Source organism: Uranotaenia lowii, chromosome 3, assembly GCF_029784155.1.
Source record: "Uranotaenia lowii strain MFRU-FL chromosome 3, ASM2978415v1, whole genome shotgun sequence".
In the NCBI taxonomy this organism is placed as follows: domain Eukaryota; kingdom Metazoa; phylum Arthropoda; class Insecta; order Diptera; family Culicidae; genus Uranotaenia; species Uranotaenia lowii.
In genome coordinates, this window is record NC_073693.1 from 363838265 (window position 1) to 363855387 (window position 17123).

Genomic DNA, 17123 nt, shown 5'->3' on the forward strand with positions numbered 1-17123 from the left:
TGTCATTTTTTGTCATTTTTGTCATTTTTGTCATTTTTGTCATTTTTGTCATTTTTGTCATTTTTGTCATTTTTGTCATTTTTGTCATTTTTGTCATTTTTGTCATTTTTGTCATTTTTGTCATTTTTGTCATTTTTGTCATTTTTGTCATTTTTGTCATTTTTGTCATTTTTGTCATTTTTGTCATTTTTGTCATTTTTGTCATTTTTGTCATTTTTTGTCATTTTTGTCATTTTTGTCATTTTTGTCATTTTTGTCATTTTTTGTCATTTTTTGTCATTTTTGTCATTTTTGTCATTTTTGTCATTTTTGTCATTTTTGTCATTTTTGTCATTTTTGTCATTTTTTGTCATTTTTGTCATTTTTGTCATTTTTGTCATTTTTGTCATTTTTGTCATTTTTGTCATTTTTGTCATTTTTTGTCATTTTTGTCATTTTTGTCATTTTTGTCATTTTTGTCATTTTTGTCATTTTTGTCATTTTTGTCATTTTTGTCATTTTTGTCATTTTTGTCATTTTTGTCATTTTTGTCATTTTTGTCATTTTTGTCATTTTTGTCATTTTTGTCATTTTTTGTCATTTTTGTCATTTTTGTCATTTTTGTCATTTTTGTCATTTTTGTCATTTTTGTCATTTTTGTCATTTTTGTCATTTTTGTCATTTTTGTCATTTTTGTCATTTTTGTCATTTTTGTCATTTTTGTCATTTTTGTCATTTTTGTCATTTTTGTCATTTTTGTCATTTTTGTCATTTTTGTCATTTTTGTCATTTTTGTCATTTTTGTCATTTTTTGTCATTTTTGTCATTTTTGTCATTTTTGTCATTTTTGTCATTTTTGTCATTTTTGTCATTTTTGTCATTTTTGTCATTTTTGTCATTTTTGTCATTTTTGTCATTTTTGTCATTTTTGTCATTTTTGTCATTTTTGTCATTTTTGTCATTTTTGTCATTTTTGTCATTTTTGTCATTTTGTCATTTTTGTCATTTTTGTCATTTTTGTCATTTTTGTCATTTTTTGTCATTTTTGTCATTTTTTGTCATTTTTGTCATTTTTGTCATTTTTGTCATTTTTGTCATTTTTGTCATTTTTGTCATTTTTGTCATTTTTGTCATTTTTGTCATTTTTGTCATTTTTGTCATTTTTGTCATTTTTGTCATTTTTGTCATTTTTGTCATTTTTGTCATTTTTGTCATTTTTTGTCATTTTTGTCATTTTTGTCATTTTTTGTCATTTTTGTCATTTTTGTCATTTTTGTCATTTTTGTCATTTTTGTCATTTTTGTCATTTTTGTCATTTTTGTCATTTTTGTCATTTTTGTCATTTTTGTCATTTTTGTCATTTTTGTCATTTTTGTCATTTTTGTCATTTTTGTTTTGTCATTTTTGTCATTTTTGTCATTTTTGTCATTTTTGTCATTTTTGTCATTTTTGTCATTTTTGTCATTTTTGTCATTTTTTGTCATTTTTGTCATTTTTGTCATTTTTGTCATTTTTGTCATTTTTGTCATTTTTGTCATTTTTGTCATTTTTGTCATTTTTTGTCATTTTTGTCATTTTTGTCATTTTTGTCATTTTTGTCATTTTTGTCATTTTTGTCATTTTTGTCATTTTTGTCATTTTTGTCATTTTTGTCATTTTTGTCATTTTTGTCATTTTTGTCATTTTTGTCATTTTTGTCATTTTTGTCATTTTTGTCATTTTTGTCATTTTTGTCATTTTTGTCATTTTTTGTCATTTTTGTCATTTTTGTCATTTTTGTCATTTTTGTCATTTTGTCATTTTTGTCATTTTTGTCATTTTTGTCATTTTTGTCATTTTTGTCATTTTTGTCATTTTTGTCATTTTTGTCATTTTTGTCATTTTTGTCATTTTTGTCATTTTTGTCATTTTTGTCATTTTTTGTCATTTTTGTCATTTTTGTCATTTTTGTCATTTTTGTCATTTTTGTCATTTTTTGTCATTTTTGTCATTTTTGTCATTTTTGTCATTTTTGTCATTTTTGTCATTTTTGTCATTTTTGTCATTTTTGTCATTTTTGTCATTTTGTCATTTTTGTCATTTTTGTCATTTTTGTCATTTTTGTCATTTTTGTCATTTTTGTCATTTTGTCATTTTTGTCATTTTTGTCATTTTTGTCATTTTTGTCATTTTTTGTCATTTTTGTCATTTTTTGTCATTTTTGTCATTTTTGTCATTTTTGTCATTTTTGTCATTTTTGTCATTTTTGTCATTTTTGTCATTTTTGTCATTTTTGTCATTTTTGTCATTTTTGTCATTTTTGTCATTTTTGTCATTTTTGTCATTTTTGTCATTTTTGTCATTTTTGTCATTTTGTCATTTTTGTCATTTTTGTCATTTTTGTCATTTTTGTCATTTTTGTCATTTTTGTCATTTTTGTCATTTTTTGTCATTTTTGTCATTTTTGTCATTTTTGTCATTTTTGTCATTTTTGTCATTTTGTCATTTTTGTCATTTTTGTCATTTTTTGTCATTTTTGTCATTTTTGTCATTTTTGTCATTTTTGTCATTTTTGTCATTTTTTGTCATTTTTGTCATTTTTGTCATTTTTGTCATTTTTGTCATTTTTGTCATTTTTGTCATTTTTGTCATTTTTGTCATTTTTGTCATTTTTGTCATTTTTGTCATTTTTGTCATTTTTGTCATTTTTGTCATTTTTGTCATTTTTGTCATTTTTGTCATTTTTGTCATTTTTGTCATTTTTGTCATTTTTGTCATTTTTGTCATTTTTGTCATTTTTGTCATTTTTGTCATTTTTGTCATTTTTGTCATTTTTGTCATTTTTGTCATTTTTGTCATTTTTGTCATTTTTGTCATTTTTGTCATTTTTGTCATTTTTGTCATTTTTGTCATTTTTGTCATTTTTGTCATTATTGTCATTTTTGTCATTTTTGTCATTTTTGTCATTTTTGTCATTTTTGTCATTTTTGTCATTTTTGTCATTTTTGTCATTTTTGTCATTTTTGTCATTTTTGTCATTTTTGTCATTTTTGTCATTTTTGTCATTTTTGTCATTTTTGTCATTTTTGTCATTTTTGTCATTTTTGTCATTTTTGTCATTTTTGTCATTTTTGTCATTTTTGTCATTTTTGTCATTTTTGTCATTTTGTCATTTTTGTCATTTTTGTCATTTTTGTCATTTTTGTCATTTTTGTCATTTTTGTCATTTTTGTCATTTTTGTCATTTTTGTCATTTTTGTCATTTTTGTCATTTTTGTCATTTTTGTCATTTTTGTCATTTTTGTCATTTTTGTCATTTTTGTCATTTTTGTCATTTTTGTCATTTTTGTCATTTTTGTCATTTTTGTCATTTTTGTCATTTTTGTCATTTTTGTCATTTTTGTCATTTTTGTCATTTTTGTCATTTTTGTCATTTTTGTCATTTTTGTCATTTTTGTCATTTTTGTCATTTTTGTCATTTTTGTCATTTTTGTCATTTTTGTCATTTTTGTCATTTTTGTCATTTTTGTCATTTTTGTCATTTTTGTCATTTTTGTCATTTTTGTCATTTTTGTCATTTTTGTCATTTTTGTCATTTTTGTCATTTTTGTCATTTTTGTCATTTTTGTCATTTTTGTCATTTTTGTCATTTTTGTCATTTTTGTCATTTTTGTCATTTTTGTCATTTTTGTCATTTTTGTCATTTTTGTCATTTTTGTCATTTTTGTCATTTTTGTCATTTATGTCAATTTTTTCACGAGAAAAAAGGTTACCGTCAACTAATAAATTCAAATTTCAGTTAAATGTGTGTTCTTGAGCTAATTTACACAAAGAATTCACCGACAACTGCTAATGAATATTGATTTCACTTGCACGAAAAAAAACCACATTCCAATAAACGACAATCGAACGATAAATCTTCAGGTGCTGGCTGGTGGAAAGAATTGACAAAAACTGTTTTTTTTTTTGTCTGCACAAAATTCAGTCATTGATCGCGGATCGGCAAGTTTCTGAAAATAATCGCTTCTTTCCTGTTTTTTTGCTACGTCGATGCCGCCGCCAAGATCTGGGTTGATCGTGACGACGACAAAAATTGATCGAAGCCCCGAAAAACCACCCACGCAGCCCGATAATAATAACAACAATTGGAGGTGGGTAATGCAAATGCGTTTTCGGCGAGCAGCAACCACGCAACGCGATTCGAATACGATCGCTTGCCGTTGGAAGGTAATTGAACAGTTCCGTTCAGTGTCATCAGTTTTTTTTTTTACATCGGCAGACAATAATAATGCGTCGTCGACGGTTGTGAGACACTGGACTTCTCAAAATCAATAAAATTTTTAAAAAATCATTTTTTGTGTTACGGAAACAAAGAATTCAATCCGAAGTGTTAAAGAGGAATTATCTAGATCAAGTTTAATTGAACAATTTTAAAAATGAATTCAACTATGGTGTTTTGTCACATTGGAATATTTAAAGTTCTCCGTGTTTAAGTAAAAATTTATAGCCACGGCCTTAACTTGATTGTAATTTATTCTGGAACTTAAAATTTGGGTTTTCATAACCCGAGCCGAAAGAGCCGGTGCTCTTTCATTCATTGTTTGCGGATGAATGAACCGATGCTTTTTCTTCTTACTACTGCTAGTTGTTATTGTTTTGTTGATTATTGAATCATCTGTTGGAGAGGGTGGGTGATGGCAAAAACCAGAACCTCAAACTGGTGGCTTTTTGTCACTTGTTCCGCTACCTGCATCTTCCTGAAAATGCTCTTATACTCAGACTCAGTAGGCGGTGGTGGATTGTGGCGGCAAACACAATTTTGCTTGTTTTCGATTATTCTGTTAACCCTTTCTTGCCAAGAGTAGTAGTCCATGACTTGGAAAAGCGTTGATGACGACGACGCTACGTCAACTGGTCGCAGAGAAAGAGCTGAAATGACGCGTGTCTTTAATTTTCATCTTAGCATGCGGCGCTCTTTCTTGCTGAAACCTTGGCAACATTGAGCAAAAGATAGTTAGTGCTGAAGCGGTTTATAATCGTCATCGTCGTCTGCTTGCCTGAATTTTGTCGCGGCTGTCCAAGACAGCCGCAGCCTACTTGGAAATCTTGCAAAAAAAAAACAGGGAATGTCTGTTCCAAGAATGACGTTTAGCGCGGAGTGTCACATCCCGATGAACGGGCCCTCTCTTCGAGCAAAAACCCCGGGCACACAATATGCTCCTTCGGGGCTTTATTAGTGCCTTTATTATTATTACCACAAAATTGGTGTTTATTTAAATTTTCGCCACAGTCGCTTTGCTTCGCCTTCTCAATCCTGGCCACATCGATAGTCGGAGTCAGTTTCAAATTTCAACGGTGACTCCCTAACCTCAGACGTCTGTCTGGTTTGGCAGAAAAGCTCTTAGGAGGGTACACCGAAAGGGGATTCTCTCGTTAATTGGCCTTCAAAAAGTCGTTAAGAATTAGAAACCCTCTGAAACTGTCATCCCCCCTTACCTCACCAAGTGGTGCTACTCAAAACAGCTGTTTGTTGCCGGCTCACAGGTTTAAAGTCACTTACTCCTTTTTTCCAGGAAACACTTCCTTGGGGCTACAGCCAAAATGAGTCACAGCAGCGGGGAAATTGTGGAGCTTTAAACCTCTCTTCCTTTTTTGACTCCACGTTAAGGAAGAAGCTCCAAAAAACGCGATGATGACGACGATGTCGACGAAAAACCTCGTTGATGCTGTTTCTTTACCTGCGGATCGAGAAAAGAGAAACAAAAGGGAACATCATTAGTGAATGTGCAAAACTTTAAATTGCTTTCGTCGTCGTCGTCGGGGTTCGGTCTCCTGGTTTTGCTAGGGGTAGGTCCTGTGTGAATATTTTGCTTTTCGAGGTCTGATCCCAACTCCTCGTTTTCCCTTGCACCCAAAAATCGCCACCGCCGCCATCACCGTCGGGGGTCTCTCTCTCGTGTGATTCTATTTTCGTCAACGGGGAAGACAGCAGCGGCGGCTTATGTTGTGTTGTGGTGTCGCATGAATAGAAATGGGAGCTTTTTAAAGCACGCTTTTTGCGTGCGATTCAAAAGTTGAAGATCGCCCAGTTTTCCTTCCAGCCCTTCTTTTGCAAGGAAAGGAAAGCAAAACGGGGTAAACGATAAGTGAAAACCTGAGGGAAGCTGTGTGAAATTTTAATGTGCTCGGTTATGTCTTTCAGTGCTTTCCAAGAGCGGAAGGGTACAAGACTTTGCAGCAGCAGCAGCAGATAATAATGACGACCGGCGGCGGCGGCGACTCCCTGTTGCGGTGTCTGTGGAACTTTCCCTTCTTAAATCGGGTGGTGGAAAAATCGATAGCTAGTGGCCAGCCGTGTGCGGTTTTATGATGAGGATGATGAAAGTGCATTGAATTTTAGGTTGAAATTAGATAGAAATTTGCTTGAATCGCAAGCAATTTCATAGCATTGCTAGAATCCTTTTATTGGAATTCAGATAAAAAAAATTATCAATTTTAGGTATTAAGTATTATTTTCTAAACAATCTCATTACCTTTAAATCAGGCAAAATTCCACTTTTAATTTCTTTTGTTTGACTCGTTAGCGTCAGATAGCAGTAAATAGTCAGTTTCAAAGTGCGACGCAAGAATCGGTCATTTTCAATGAGCTTTATAAGAAAAATTCAAAGAGAAAATATTCAAAATTAACAACTTACGTGAGAAATTTTGAATTTGTTCTCACTGTTCTATATGTTTTCAAAGTTACTTTAGAAAGTGTTATCTAGTTTAATACCAGTATGAATTGAGTTTCAAGAGACTACAACATAACTTGCTTTAATCTATTCGAGACAAAGCACTTTTCCAGGCATTTGGACTCGTAGTGCTTCACTCTTAGATAACATTTATGTTATTTTCATTTAAACAAATTCTCATTGGTATGAGAATAATCTCATTGGTATGAGAATATTATTTTTCCGAGCAGTAGTAAACTCACAATGAAAGACAACGGCACCAAAATTTCATTAGAAACACGGTGTGCAATGAGTCTCGAGCTTGATGAAACTAAATCAAAACTACGTATTGATTATAAGAAAAAAAATCACATATTGGACCTGCATCATAATATATTTTCTTGAAAATTTTCAAGGACACAAAAATAGATTCAATATGACACTAAGAGAAATTTCGCGTCCCAAAGACCTAAGTATTTTGCTTTAAATTGCATTTATAATATTCATTAGTTTAATAAAAAATCGAAATAAAAGAACCGATATAGTTTACACTAACGTTTGAAGAGTATATTTCCAGTTAAATTAATGATCATCATATCATCAGATCTTCAATGCACATTTGATATATGCTAGTTATTTCTTAGATGGACTTTTTTTTTTATTTTTCAAACAGCACAAATACTAAAGTACAATCTCTACCGAGAAAACTATTGCTCAGAATTGTATATTATTTGAAGTTTTTTTTATTAGTGCATAAGAACAAATAAATTGCCGGCGATGACAAATTTTCGGTCTTAATAAATCATTTCCCAAATGTTGGTGGCTCTAGAATTTATCATGAACTGTTGCAAAAGATTTAAAATTTGTATGGGAAATAGGGTTGGTTGCTCTACCTTGGACCTATGCCCCACTTTGGTCTATTCGACAGAAAATTTAAAATAACCATATGAATGCACATATTCAAAAGAAACTGTTCCATAGAAATCAAAACTCAAACTTTCCTGCATCTTTTCCATCAATTATTTCCTAAAAGAGAGTATAAATAACAAGTTTATAAGATTTCAAATCTTTACTTCTTTTTCACGACACACTTGCGCTTTAAAAAGTGTCATTTCTTGCAACCTGTTCTCATAAGAAAATATGCCTTATTTAGTTAAACGATGCCAAATTTGGTTTTACCTTTGGAACCTACACTTTCTTCGATACAATAGCGAGAAAATAAAAAAAATTAAAACGGTTCAAGCAGGCGTTTTATTATATAATAATTTTCAATTTTGCTCCTAACCAGGGATGCTAGATTTTTTTTTTAAATCAGGACACCGCAAAGAAAAAATTAGGAATTTTCAGGACACCACTTATTCTGATTAAATTACATAAATTAAGGCGAATTACAGGTGCTGGTAGACGCCTTAATTTTTGCAACTGAGGCAATCAGAGTCACGGCTGGCCTGTAGTTTATATGGAAAAACATCATTGAAATATTAATTGATCCAAAGGTTAAATATCACCGGTTTGATATAAGGTTGCCAGAATATTTCCAGCACGTATCCGGGACGAATAAACCGGAAAATTTCATTAAAAATCTGGCAAAATTCGAGCATTTGATATAAAATTGATGAACTGAAATCCAGCCAATATCCGGGCAAATTTTCAAAAAACCCAGGATTTACTCAAAATAAATAAATCAAGAACAAAAATTGAAAAAAAATTTTTTCATCAAACCTCATCGACAGATTTTGAATCGTATTTTAGACCTTCATAATTATTTCTATAAAAGTTTCGTTTATAAAAACACCAACAACAAAGGCGTTTGTTGTTTTTTTGTTCGATTTGCCAAATAAAATGAATAAATTCGGGTGAAATCCGAGCAAACTGCAGGCGTTTTACGACAAAATCCAGTAACCGGGCCGGACCGGACTGTTTCCAAATTTTGTATTAAATATCCTGACAAACCCGGATTAAACCAGGCAATCTGGCAACCTTTGTTTAATGGGTTAAACTATTTTATTTGAGATTTGGAAAACATCGGTCCTGATCATCTAAAATGAAATTCAATTATAATTTAGATAGTTTTTCGAAAATCGGGGCAATTAAGTGCATTTCAAATACCATTTTTAAAAATCAGTACAAATCAGGAAAATTAAAAAAATTAGGACGGTCTCTCGAAAATCTGCAAAAATCCTGAAAAATATGGACATCGGTACCACTGTTCCTAATTCAGACTAATCCTCAGAGGTGCAGGGTGTCCTGATTTTTGAGAGACCGTCTTGATGTTTCAAAAACTCTCTAGTTGACCTGATTTTTTAAAATCGATCTCTAAAATGTCCTGACTAATCCCGATTAGCATAAAAACATTTCAAATATAATCGAATTTGTAGTTGAACTATGAGAAAATTGAATAAATTTGTTATTAAATGGTCAAACCCATTTAACAAATAATAATAATCGGTTCAGGTGGTATTTTAATGGAGTTTTTTCCTGCTGTTGCATAAGTCAAGGCGTTTACAGCACCTGTATTTCGTCTTTATTTATGCAATCAGCTGCTCATAATCTCAATAAATCAAGAGGTGTCCTGAGAATCCTGACTTTTTGCTTCGCGTTGTCCTGAATTTTGACGAAACCACCTGGCACCTCTGTTAATCATAGCCAACAAATCCATGTGAACACGTTCTCATGTCCGAACTCAACATTGATAAACTAGAGCTTTAAATGTTGGTTCAGTGATACACCTCAAAGTTGAGTTTGACTGGACGATTTATATTATCGGATGTTCCCAAAATTAGGTTCAACTAGATAAATAGAGCAAAGCATTTTAATATTTACTTCTTTTACTATTTCTTTTTACTGTTCTTTCTAAATATTCTACCTTGAATTTTCACAACTCGCCGAAATGCCAAAAATTGACAAAAAAGAATCTTCTATAGCATTTTTTTTACCAGATATCAAATTTGTTTTAAATACTCAGTAGTTTTACAAAAAAAAAAGATCTTCAATTTAAAAAATGAATTTTTACCTACCCTAAAACCAAAATCGAACTTAAAATATTCTTGAAGTATCTGTTAAAAGTGGAAGTTCAGCGAATTACTTCATTTCAAGTGGCTCGTGTACACTTCATTTGCTCCTCACTTAAGTTTAAAGTGACCGAAATAATATTCACTTACTTATCACTTGAGTTTTAAGTAACCGGCACACACTAGAGCATTTCATCCAAAAACCTAGCCAAAACACAAAATTTAGAAAGAAAGGAAGGATGATGAATAACTTTAAGTAGAAAAGATAAAAATCGATGATTATTGAGACCATTTACGGTGCTTAGAAATTGTTTTAATTTGGTTTAAACATAAATTTTTCACAAATACGTATTTTTGTTCATGATCCCAGCAAGTATCATTTGAAAATTGATAATTTCAAAAACCATTTGCAAAAGGAAAAAAAAATCGCACAATTTTGTTATTATAAAGTTTGAAGTTTTAAAATATTGATTGAGTTATTTCTAAAAAAAAAGTCTTCTTTCTTCAACAATCAGGTTCCGGAAATGCTCCTCGATAATATTTTATTTTGGTAATTTTCAAGTACACTGCCAATATAAGTTAGCACACATTATGAAAACAGAAAAGACCTCGAAACATAATTAATTTATGTTTTATTATTTTGCGAAAACATCAACAAAAAATTTTCGAAAAAAGTGAAAAAGCGGAAGATTTTTCCAAGTCAAAACTATGATTTGAATCCATCATCAAATTCGTAGAGAATTATGTATTTTTCTTATTCGTAAATAAATAAATAATCGTTTTGTCTTCATCGTCATTAATATTTCGAAATTTTATATAAAAATCACTATTACTGAAAGATTTGAACGACAAATACACTTCACGTTCATTTGGAATTCGTCACACTTAAATGAATTTCACTTAAAAATCACATGACTTCACAAATGGCCAAAATTAACTCCAGAGGTTATATACATTTTTAATGGAAATTAATTTCAGTGTTATATCATAATTATCACAAGAATTGATAGAAAATAACTGGTATAATACTTCGAATCAGTGCTTAAAAATTATTCAAAATTAGCTTTGAAATTTTTGGTACCCCAAAAAAATTCATGTTGATTTTCCAATACAAAATATTCAATTATCCCATACAATTCTAAAAGTTAAAATTTACTCATGAAAACGTTACTTAAAAATTCTGCGAAAAATCATGGATGAGTTTTAATCCAAAACAAAGCTTTTTAAATCACAGAGTTTAAAAAATTTTAAAATGTCTCTGAATCGACTCAGTTGAAAACATTTACTGAGCTTTTAGTGAAGGCATGTTTAGAAGAGGAATTTTTTTAGACCAAAAATTTCAATAGTCTGCATGTGGCAAGAGCTCTTGAAATCGAAGAATATTGTAAGTGAACTCTCACACCCTCTATGGAATGTTATTTGGGCAAATTTGAAATGGATAAGATCTGATTTCGTAATCATAATTTGTCATCTTTCGATCCTTCCCTATCTGGACCCTATTTTGAAAATTGATTACCGAATCTAATGTAAAATTCTATAATTTTTATATGAATTTCAAATCAAACAGTGTCATATTTAAATCATAGCAAAAACCGATTGGAACGAGTCTGGAATATTTTCAGCTTTCGGAAGCATTTCAAGGGTTGGTCATTGATGATCCTCCGTGAACTTCTCCCTTATCATAAATACTTTGTTTCAAAGCTATGCTTAGTGCCGACATAGTAAGGCGATCAGTTTTATCGATATTTACGATTTTTTTCAGTCAAAATAAATTTATTTGTCGAAATTCATAAACATAGGCTGAGACATTCAGTTTTTGCTGTTGTAGATATTGTGAGAAGAAATTTGAATTTTTGATTTATATATTACGTCGAAAAACATAAAATTGTTGAAAGTCTAAAATACGGTTTGAATGTTTTTCGTGTTTGATGAAACGTGACTACCTTTTAAAAACATTACTCTTCAAAATTTCTTTTTTCCATTTTCAATTTGGAATAAGACTTCTGGATTTTACGGAAATAACATTGTTTAAGAAAGTATCACTTTCAACAGAGATCTAGACTGAATATTTTAAATCGCGCCTGGTTTATATCAACTTAACTCAACACGTAGAAGTAGAACTGCATTCCTACGAAAAACAACCTGTTAAAGAGCTACCCCAAAGATTCCATCAGACAACAGGACAATTTCACATCCTTGCCGTCCTCAGCAATGTCGTTCCGATGCTGTTATTTTCCCTCTGCTTGTGCTGCGTTGTGATGAAAAATCAATTTTTATTACCACTCGGAGAGCAACAAAAAGAGCCAACCACTGAATACCTCACAAATGTAGACAGACGATCCAACGCTAGTCAGTGAGTCTTCCACCAGTGCCCAAAAGTTGTCGGTGTTTCTTCTAGGTTCGGGAACATTGCACTTTGCTTCACGCTGCTGCTGTTGCTGCGATGACGACGACAACGTTTTGAGATTGTACCATGAAACAGAACCGCAAATAAGAACAATATCCCTCAACATTTGGCAAATAAACTGGTATGGATTTTTTTTTCTTCACTCGAGGGTTAGGAGAAAATTGGGCGGAAAAATTGGGTGGAAACCCCCTCCGGACTGGACCGGAAGCACCACCGGAAAGAAAGAAGAAAGTAGTCCCACAACGAACCGAACGAAGAAGCGGGCAATGCTACTAACTAGGAGAGTTCGATTCCGCTGATAAAAGAGAGTAACTAAGAGAGAACCAAAAATTGAGACGAGAAAGTAGATGTGATAGATGGAATCGGTTTCGAGGCGGGCAAGAGAATTTTCCCGGCAGGTGGGTGGAAAACCTACCACCCACTACTGGCTGGGTTGTGATGGATTCCTGAGGATGGCTGGACGGCGGAAGTGGTGAAGTTCGTGGTCTTCGTCGATGCAGAAAGCGCACTCACTCAATCGAAAAGAAGTGGGGAAAGAAATGGAAACCAGAACCAGCAGAAAAATAAACGGAAAAACTTTGAGATGGTTTTTTTTTTGGCGCGGCAATTTTTCCGTGTCGGGATGAAATGAGATTTTTCTTCAGCTTTCATTCGTTTTCGTTTTTTTTAGAAAAGTCTGCTGGAGAGAGTGCACTCTCTGAAATTCGAAAGTCGAACGCTCGTAAAATCGACTTTTCCCCCGTAAAAAAATGTTTTCCTCCATATATGGATCCCTTCGCGAGCTTCTGCCTTTTTCTAGATAAGAAATTCTTCCATACATATAGGGCTTATTGGGAGTATTGTTTGTCTCCGATTGTTGGATTCCGTTTCGTTTTTTTTGCCCACTGTTTCGCCGAAGGACTTCGATCGAAGCTGGGTGGCTTTGGGGCGGTAGCTTTGTGGAAAAATCGAACGGTTGAGCGTGGAAAGAAAACCGGAAAAGAGGCAGAAGAAGATAGATCTCACAGAGAGCTTTCTGCTGGTCCGAGAATTCGATTTTTCACCAAAGCAAATCGAATCAAAGCGCATTCGCGCGACCATACCGGATGTACTGGGGATGCTGTGGATGTTGGATGGCTCTGACTGTGTGCCGTTTTCGAGAGCCTGTATGTGTGCCGGGGATGCATCTTCAGAGTCAGCAGCATTCAATACTTCTGCTCCTGGCTCTTGAAGCCATACGCGGCGAAAGGCGGAGAGCTGAAAGCAGCAGCAAGATGCCGATTCGTTTGTGTGTAAATAACACTATAGATCGAGGACCAATCGATGCACAGCGGAGGATGAGAGTTTTCCCTTTTCCAACTTCCTCTTCCAGCCCGGGGAGACCTTCGCAAATCCGGCCATCTATCAGGAGCAGCTATGTGCGCGCGTGAAATGGGGGATAAACCGCCTTGTGCACTATACTTGTTTTGCTGCAGCCAAGGTTCTTTTTCCTTTTTTCCGATCTTACTCTGGGTTGGAGTTTTCTCTATGTACATATCGGAATTGGATTTCATCCCCCCTTACCATCGCCACAAGCTTTTCCGAACAACACCTCCCAACAGGTCCCGGAATAAGAGTTTCTACAGCAACGCCGCGCTTTAATCCTTCTGGGATAAGGAGTAGTAGCACTAAGGAAAAAAAACTATAACGGAAATAGAGCATACTGAACATCGAATCCAAGTGAGTGGGTGGAATGGCGGGATGAACGAACATCTGAACTCTGAAGCTTATGCGGGATGGCTGTGTGGGGTTCCAACCAATCCCGGGACTAATGGCGATCGGGAAATTGGATTAAAGTTGATGGCTCGCTTGAGAGATGCTAGCTCCCGAGGAGATGCCGGGTTGAATTGGATTTGGAGTGATTTGTTGGTACTGCTGTTTTTGTTGATGTTGTTTTTGCAATTATTCCATAAGTTTGTGTGGTCGAATGGTGAAATTGAGTTTCGGTGGGTTGAGGGCGGTTGATTCGACTTAGTCTAGTGGGAAAAATCACTATGCTCGAGGAATGTTCAAGTTCGGGACTTCAACTGTCAAATGTGATTGGTTCTTTGGAGGAATTCCATCTAATTGCATTCCCGTAACAAATCCTTTCAAAAATCAAATCCAATATATCCTTGTAATATATTTTGATTCTTTATCTAAAAATTTCTCAAAATGCTCCATTGTACATTTTTTTAATCTTATCATCTTTTTGACTGCTCGAACAAATCATTCGAAAGGAGAAAAGAAATATCTTAATTCATTTCGATAAAAAACTAAAAATAGAACAATACTTAATATTAATCACTAAGCAATACTATTTTATTCTAAAATGTGTTGTGAACCTAGGTTGAATGATTTTACTGAATCAAAGCAAACGAAAGCTTGTCTTAAAGTAAACCACGGTATATACCAACTTTTTTTTATCATAAATTGGATAATGTTCAGATGTTATAAGATATATGTTTCAAATGTTTCACAAATAACTAACCATTTTCTTAAAATTTTCATGAATACTTTCACTTAATTTGCTCAAGCTGTACAAAAAGAGTTTTCAAACGATTTATGTTCAAGTTTAAAACTAAAATTTTTTTTAGCGATTTTATGTATTACTTCAGACCAGACTGGCATTGTTGAAAAGCAAAACATTACAAAAATTAAAGCATTAAGGTTTCAAACAGAGTTTTACAATTTTAATTTTTAACCATTTTTAAAAATTACCCAAAAGTTCAATTTTCATAAGATTTTTGTTGATGTCTATTTTGATATAAAAAAAAGCATGGTATATTTCGCCGGTGAAGCATAAAATAAACACTTTTCTTACTAAATTTGTTTTAATTGTTTATTTCCGAAAAATAGGTGTGTATTCAATTGAAATTTTTTTCTTCTAAATTTGCTCTGAATATTTGGACAAATTCAGTCAATTTGGAAATCTATGATTGACAGATGTTAAATACTAAAATAAAAACAAAATTCATTGTGCGTTAGAAAACTCTTTCAAAGTTATTGGAGTGCATAAACTGTATCGGTTAAGGGTTCAGAAATTTTATTTGAAAATCTATCGTAAAGACAAAATTCCAGTATCTACAGATGTTTAAACGATAAAAAAGTCACTTATCATAAGGTTGCCAGATTACCTGGTTTTATCCGGGTTTGCCCGGGTATTTAATGCAAAATTCGGCAACAGCCCGGCACGGCTTTGTTGCCTAGATTTCATTAAAAAAAGTGTAGATTTTGCCTAGGTTTTTTCACTTTAATTAGCAAATCAAATTGTGTTGTTAAATTTTGTTTGTTCATGCCTAAAAAACGAAATTTTTCGAGCAAGTTTTAAAAAAAATCCTTAAAGGTTTTTTGGAAGCCTGAAATACAGTTTAAATTCTGTCGATAAATTTTGATGAAATTAATTTTTTCATGTTGTCCCCTTGATTTTCATTGATTTATTTCCGGGTTTTGAAATAATTTGCCTGAATTTTCGGTCGTCAATTTTGAACTAAAATGTCCGGGTTTTGCCAAGTTTTTTAATAAAATTGCCCGGTTTGTTCGGCCCGGACGAGTGCTGAAAAAAAACTGGCAACTTTAACTTATCACTTATATTGAGTCTTGCCTAAACTTTTCTAGTTTTTAAAAGTACATTTTGGGAAAAAACAATTTATTTGTATTATATTAAATCGCCTCGTCAAAATATATGGTAGGTACACGCTGAATAATTTGTGGCTTTTTAAAGCATCCCTAGAGTAAAAGGGTTTGCAATCTCGATGATACTAAAAAAATGAACTAGGATAGGAGCCCAAAAATAAACATGAAGTAAAATAAACATGAGAAACGCTAATATTCATTTTTAACCAGAGTCTTGACTGCTTTATGTGATGAAAAAAGCGCATTGATTGTGTGAAAATTTTAACAATAATAATTTTTTCATTCGGTGTTCTTAGCTTTATCAACAAAAACTCTCTGGTTTTGTTTTATCTTTTTCCCCTTTTTTAAATTTCAAAAATTAAGGAAATTTTATCGTAACTTTTCTAATTTTTCTAGGTAATAGCACAGAATAAGAAAACTTTGGCAGCTTTAGACAATTTTGAGATGAATTTCAAGCCGTTTTTTGAGAGAAAATTGAATTTTCATCACTAATCGAATTGAGAGACTTTGTTTAAATAATATAAAATTAAATGAAGCAAAGTCAGATGAGTAGACCACTATCTTAGTTCATTTTTTTTAAATATCTGAATTTTGATGTAGATCACTCGTATACGAGAAATAGCTATTAGTAATATAAAGCTATTATAGTCAATAACAAGCAATTGATAAATATGTACAGGGAAGAACCGGCTCATGGGGAGGGTTTTGGTGCAATTTTTTTTTCCTATATCATTTTTGCTTGAACAATGCATACATAATGAATAGGAAAAACAAAATGAAGGTTCTAAATAATTCTGAAAGTTATTTTCGTTTAAAAGTAAGGTATTTATTTCAATTTTTAATTTAAGAAATTCAGAGGCGAACCAGCCTGCGGCTGAAAACCTCTTAAATAAAGACAAAAAAAAAAATTAAGAAATAAGTTCTGGAAGTTGGCAATTTTATCTTCAAGAAGTTTTGAAAAATGAAAGGGATTTGAATATTTTTTATTTTTACTTCAATAAGAAAGAAGAAAGCTTATTCTTTTTAACAACGAGCACGACCATTTGACCATTTTAAACATTGGAACAAATTTATCAAATATTTAGAAATTTATATTGGAGATCAAGTTTGAGGTTCAAATCAGATTTATTTACTTTTTTGGTTAACTCGATTTAAATCAAAGATTTTAATTTGAAACTTTGTTTAAGAATAATCTGCAATATAAATAATGTTAAACAAAAAACCACATGTTTGCAGTGGAATTTTATCTTGAAAATAAAGTACATGTTCTTTGGCCTAAAAAATCATCAATTGAATATTCATTTCATGATAAGAATCCTGTGAAATTGAATAAAAAATAAAACCTATGCTTCTAAAAAATCAAGGTTTTATTTGTGATTTCTTTTGGTTTGTGTTCCAAACTGA

At 32.2% G+C, this 17123-nt stretch overlaps 1 protein-coding gene across 2 annotated transcripts in view; it reads right to left on the minus strand.

The window, feature by feature from the left end:
- The window catches only part of LOC129755050 (uncharacterized), a 338015-nt gene extending 325836 nt beyond the window's left edge, over window positions 1–12179 (minus strand). For both annotated transcript variants that reach the window (XM_055751358.1, XM_055751357.1), the window contains exons 1-2: window positions 11998–12179; window positions 5519–5696 (exon numbers count right to left, since the gene is read on the minus strand). The gene's annotated coding sequence lies outside the window, so the exon portion shown is untranslated. The remainder of the gene's footprint in view (window positions 1–5518; window positions 5697–11997) is intronic.
- Between the last annotated feature and the right edge of the window lie 4944 nt (window positions 12180–17123).